This window comes from Tamandua tetradactyla, chromosome X, assembly GCF_023851605.1.
Source record: "Tamandua tetradactyla isolate mTamTet1 chromosome X, mTamTet1.pri, whole genome shotgun sequence".
In the NCBI taxonomy this organism is placed as follows: Eukaryota; Metazoa; Chordata; class Mammalia; order Pilosa; family Myrmecophagidae; genus Tamandua; species Tamandua tetradactyla.
In genome coordinates, this window is record NC_135353.1 from 11,871,150 (window position 1) to 11,877,149 (window position 6,000).

The 6,000-nt window shown below is 42.1% G+C and overlaps 1 pseudogene; it reads left to right on the forward strand.

The window, feature by feature from the left end:
* Positions 1 to 3,581: 3,581 nt before the first annotated feature.
* On the forward strand, positions 3,582 to 3,862 carry LOC143670792 (large ribosomal subunit protein eL43 pseudogene; annotated as a pseudogene).
* Positions 3,863 to 6,000: the final 2,138 nt, after the last annotated feature.

The window sequence follows — 6,000 nt, forward strand, 5'->3', positions numbered from 1 at the left end:
TTTTATATTTCACTTTATATTATAATGTCCAATTTAGTTAAAATGACATAAAATTGATGAGATAGTAATAACAGGTATAATCCAGCATAACTAACAAGCACATTAACTAAGTGATTAACACATGCAATTTATTTAAAACGTCTTCTTTTTACCAGTGAGATGTGATATTGCAATTTTTCATACATAAGTATAATTGGGGGATTTTTTTAAAGGATATATTTGACTTCCTACTGTACTATCAGTATATATATATATATATATATATATTCTTTTTGGGTGCATGGTCCAGGAATTGAACACAGGTCTCCTGCATGGAAGGCGAGCATTCTAGCACTAAACCACCTGTGGCATGCAAATTCTTGTTGTTCCCTTTTGCCAAAGGGATAAATTGCTGTGTGTCCATACAGCAGAAACCTATAGCTAGAATGGAGATCCAGACCCTACAGGTCCTAGATGTAGGGTGGCTGAAACTGTCACATTACCTCCAGGCTTTCTCCTCCTCTGATCCCCAGTGGAAAACACCTATTTTCCGTGTCACCAAATATAGGTGTTCCACTAGGTACTGAGATGAGGAATGTCCTGGAGTCAATGTACAAATGACCCAATCAACCACTGGGCTTCCTTTTCAGAGGTGGGTAAGTTAGGGACAGTAATTTGTCTGGTATTGGGTCAGGGATCCTGCATTGGGCTCCAGCCCATATACTACCTAAGAAGATGACCTGCTTGGCTGGGTCTTGTAACTTGTTGGGATTTTGGGCACAGCCAGAATGTCAAAGCCCAATTAGCTATGCATGTAATCCCTGGGAGGTTTGCTCTTCGCTCTGGCCCACCAACATGGTGTAATCAATATAATGGAACACTTGGAGTCTGCGTTAGTTAGATTCAGGTGTCAACTTGGCCAGGTGAGCATACCTAATCTTGTTGCTGCGGACATAAGCCAATGGTACGTGAACCTCATCTGTTGCTAATTACATCTGCAGTCGGCTAGGAAGTGTGTCTGCTGCAATGAGTGACATTTGACTTAATTGGCTGGTGCTTAAATGAGAGATCACAACGTAGCACAGCTAAGCAGCTCAGCATTCCTCATCTCAGCACTCGCAGCTCAGCCCAGGCCTTTGGAGATGCAGAAGGAAGTCACCCCGGGGAAAGTTGTTGGAACCCAGGGGCCTGGAGAGAAGACCAGCAGAGACCATCTTGTGCCTTCCATGTAAGAAAGAACCTCAGTGGAAAGTTAGCTGCCTTTCCTCTGAAGAACCAACAAAATAAATCCCCTTTTATTAAAAGCCAATCCGTCTCTGGTGTGTTGCATTCCGGCAGCTAGCAAACTAGAACAGAGTCCTTTGAGTAGGGGCAGGGGCAGCTTACTCAAATCATTTTTCACCCAGTGGTGTCAGATAGGAGAGTTTACTCCTGTGGCAGTACAGTGAAGGTATACTGTAGGTCTTGTAACTGGAAAGTGAATTAATCCTGGTCCTCCTTTTGCAGAGAGATGGCAAAAAAACAGTTCACCAGGTCAACAACTGCATATAAAATGCCAGTGGAGGCCATAATGACTTCTCTGAGAGTCACTGTTGTCTGGGACTGCAGGCACCAAGGTGGACACTTATGTCCGCAAGTGCTGGATAGTCTATAGCTAGCTGCCATGCTCCACTCACCTGTTGCACAGGCCATACCAGGCCATTATAGGCAGAGATAATGGAGCAGAGGACACCCACTGATAGAAGGCTCTTTGTAAGCTCAGTAATGTCCTTTTCACCAACAGTGGGGCAGTATTGCTGCTGTTGGACAATGCAGCAAGGAGGTAGGAACACTGTGGCACTCGCCAAATCATGATAGCCAAAATTTATTGGGATGGGAGAAGATATATTTGCAATTGTTGCTGGGATTCCTATAATGCATTCCCTGGTAGGAAATGACCACAGGGTTAGCCAAGGGACCATAGGGACCAACCCACAGGTAGCAGTAACCTCCTGTTCCCACACCCATGTGGAATGCCTAAAACCTCCCTACACTATATGCCACTCTCCTAACCCTTGTGTCTCCCTGAATGATAGTGACCTGGGTGACTGTATCTCAAAGTTCCATAAAGGTTTCTTCTCTGCCCCCAAACTGTACATTCACTGGGGCATGTGGCCTTTGCACGCCAGAAAATGAGGCCAATTCAACTTAGGCAAGTCCAGGTAGAGACTTTGAATTCCTCTTGGGGGCCAGACTCCTCAGTTGGGCCAAAGGGAGAGGTGGGAAATTTGTAAGGCTCTTTCTTCTCTTCTTCAGGCTGTGTCTAGAGATTGTGGGGTGGGGTTCAGGCAGGGGTACATCATCTGTGTCGAGCCATGGCCCTCCTCCTTGTTTATATTTTTCCCAAAGTTCTTCACTGGATATCCCATCTGTGGTATCCTTTGGAACCCTTTCTTGAGTAGCCACAAGCACATAGGTTGGCAAGTGGGAGCTCCAAGGAGAAGGGGTGGCCACTGTCCCATCCAGAGAGTTTTAAGATTTGCTGGGTAAAAAGGCATATACCTACTGCTCACTGGCCTGGCTCCTTTTCAGTTAATACAGTGACCACTCTCTAAGTATGGGAGCCCTTGCCCCAAGCAGGGCCCCTGCTCAGTCACATCTTCTAGGGGAAGCCCTAGACTGAGGAGCAGAACCAACTGGTCACTCCCACTCAGGAGGCCCCATTCTATTGAAATCATCAGTGTCCGTCTGTGAAATCATCATTGTCCCTCCAGAGAGTGAGGAACAAATCTTCCAGGGATTCTGGTAAGGGGCTAAATCCCTCCATTGGTGGTGGAATATCCATGTGCCCACACCCAGTTTTCACGGTGTGACCACAACTTCCTCCTTCTTACTCCAAGGCTTAGTTGGAATTCAGGAAGTTACCCTGAGTAGGATATGCTCACCTGACTCCTGAAGGGTCTAGTCAGACAGAGGCTGTGGCCATGGTATGCCTGGGGCTGTACCATCAGTTGCTCCCTCCCCAAATCCCACTTCCTTCTTTTTTAACTCCAACTAATTAAGAGTGTTGAAGGACAGGATTGTATAGAAAGAAGCTGAGATGCCTCCATTAAGCCAGGTTGATCTATGTTGTAGTGATGCCCTCATGATAAAGTTGGGACAGTCATGAGAATAGAGCCTCTCTGTGCTTCTATCCATACCAATCTTTCACATCCTGTAAAAGCTCATACTTTCATTTTCACATCCAGATCCCCATCTTCAATTTCAATAGTCTCCTGAATAATGACTGACCTCACATCAACCCCAAGATCAGTCTGGGTGGCCTGAGTACACATTCTAGAATGAGAACAAATATAAGTCATGAGCCAGGAGAGGGTATACAGATTATGGAAGCCCCTACTTCACTGACTTCAGTGTGGAACCATCTTGCCAAATTCTCAACTCCGTTCCCCCAGATGACAGATACAGCATGCCCTAGTTTCCCCAATCTGGTAGGGCAATGACAACCCCTCAGTCTAGACCACAAAGCCACGATGTTGCCCAAGGTGTTGCCCAGGATGCTCCTGCACAAAAGAAGCACAAATATTCTCTTCCTCTGTGGGCTTAGAGTAAGTTTGCGCAATATGGCGAAACGCACCAAGAAGGTCAGAATGTCAACAAATAAGGGACCCGTTATGATGTCTCTCTCAGGAAAATGGTGAAGAAAATTGAAATCAGCCAGCATGCCAAATATACTTGCTCCTTCTGTGGCAAAACCAAAATAAAAAGAAGAGCTGTGTAGACCTGGCATTGTGGCTCCTGCATGAAAAGAGTAGCTGTTTCTGCCTGGACCTACACCACCACTATCTCTGCGGTCACAGTACAATCTGTGATCAGGAGACTGAAGGAATTGAAAGACCAGTAGAATCTCCACAATTTGAAACTTCTCTAGCCTAAGATAAGTGGGTTAATTTATGTTTAAAAAAAGAAGAAAAATAAACACAAATGTGTTGAAAGGAACAACTATAAAATCAACTCACTCCATTTTTCCCCATGCACCTTGCTCACTGAGACAAAATCTGTGGAGGAGTTGCTGCACAGTACATCATGGGAGCACAGGCTCAGGCATAACAGAAACAAAAATTTATTACTTACACAACACAATACATCCAAAAGAGTAGGGAAAGAGATCCCATTGTGGCCAGTCTCCTGGAGAGGACAAATGCTTGGGCCAAGGTCAGTGGATGGCCCCTCCACATGCCCCACTTTGTATCAGAGAGGAGAGACAAACCTCCACTATATGTTTTATTATCTTTCTACCCCAGGGGGAGGGGACCCTGTCACTGAGAGTTCCTGCCCTAATAAGCACCTGGGGCTGCTTGTTCCTGGTTTCCAGATTCAAAGTGTGGTCAGGCATTTTCATTAGACCTAACATCTCCACCATGCTGTGGAATGGAAACAGATTGAAAAATCTGTGCACAATAGAAAAGAAGGCGAGGGGGCAGTGAGGGTTGGGATGTGACCACTGAGTATGTGTGACTTCCCCAGCAAGATCCTTATTTGATCTGGAAATAATTTTTTATTTGGTGGAATATAGATTCTAAATTAGTTTTCTACTTGAATACAATTATTTCTGTACCATTAATTAATAAACCATCCTTTCCCCACTTAAATAAATATTCCTATTTATTCTCATACCTATATTTTTGTACTCTTAAGTCTGTTGTTACATTTTTATCATAAGTTTTCATGTCTGGTTAGGCAAATTTCTCTTCACTGTTCTTTTTCATAAAGGTCTAAGCTTTTATTGGATAATTATTCTTGTTAGGTAAACATTAAAATCATTTTATCCTGTTCCAAAAATAAATTGTATTGGTTAGAGTCCTGGCAGAAAATAAATGATATACTCACCTGGATAATTCAATGAAAGGACCAGTGTGGGAATAATAAAGGTTACTGACAAGGAATGGTGAAGCACCCTCATCCTAACTAAAGCAAGGAGCAATTACACTTCTAGGTATGAAGGTTGAAGGGAATGAAGAGGTTACTAGAATCCTGAGAGTGTAACTACATTGGAGAGGGTTATCAACAGGAGTTGCAGCCTTTTGTAGAGGGCCACAGTCAACCCTTGGCACCCAATATTATTTATCTGAAAGAGATGTCCTGACCTTGCTCTCCTACCTCAGATTTCCTGGCAATGCTTCCCACTGGCCAAACCCAAGTAGAAATCAGAGAGGAAGAGAATGGATTGATGCAATCTATACAAGTCAGCTTCCTGGAGCACCAGTCAGGATGGAGAAGGGTAGGGAATATTTCTAAAGAGCAGATGGAGTATATCCAGCCCAAAAATCCATTGAAGTATTGCTATAGAATTTCATTAAATGTAAATTAATTTGTGAAGACAGATTTTATATTATTCTTATAGTCTTGTATTATGTTTTTTAAGATTTTATAATTTTCTACACATAGATCCTTAACCTTTATTAATAAATTTATTACTATATGTTCATAGTTCTCATTGCCTATTGAATAGGTTTAACTTTTCATCCTGTAGGTAACTGGCTTTCATTAAAGAGTTACTGACTTCTGTGCACTCATTAATACGGACAAGAATTACTGACTTTTGTGCATTTATTTTGTACACTACCACTTTATTAAAATGTCATACATTCTAGTTGGGTTTTTTTTAAATTTTTTATTTCTATTTTTATTTTTTGTGTCCTGTATGGCAGGGTCACATTTCATTATTTTTCCACGTGAGTATCCCATTAATTGCAACACAATTTGTTGAATTTTTTGTTTGTTTGTTTTGCTTGTTTGTTTGTTTTTGTGGGAAGTGCATGGACCAGGAATCAAAACTGTAGCTGGGTGTTTTGCCCTCTGAAATGTTCTAGGTATATGCCCATTTCATGAGCAAATAAAAACAATTTTTTCTTCTTTTCCAGTATCCTGATTATTTCATTTTCTTTTGTAATTGCATTAAACTACTACTTTAGAAATAATGTGGAATATTGATAATAGGCAATATTTTGCTCTTTTAGATTTAATTATTAATTATTTTCA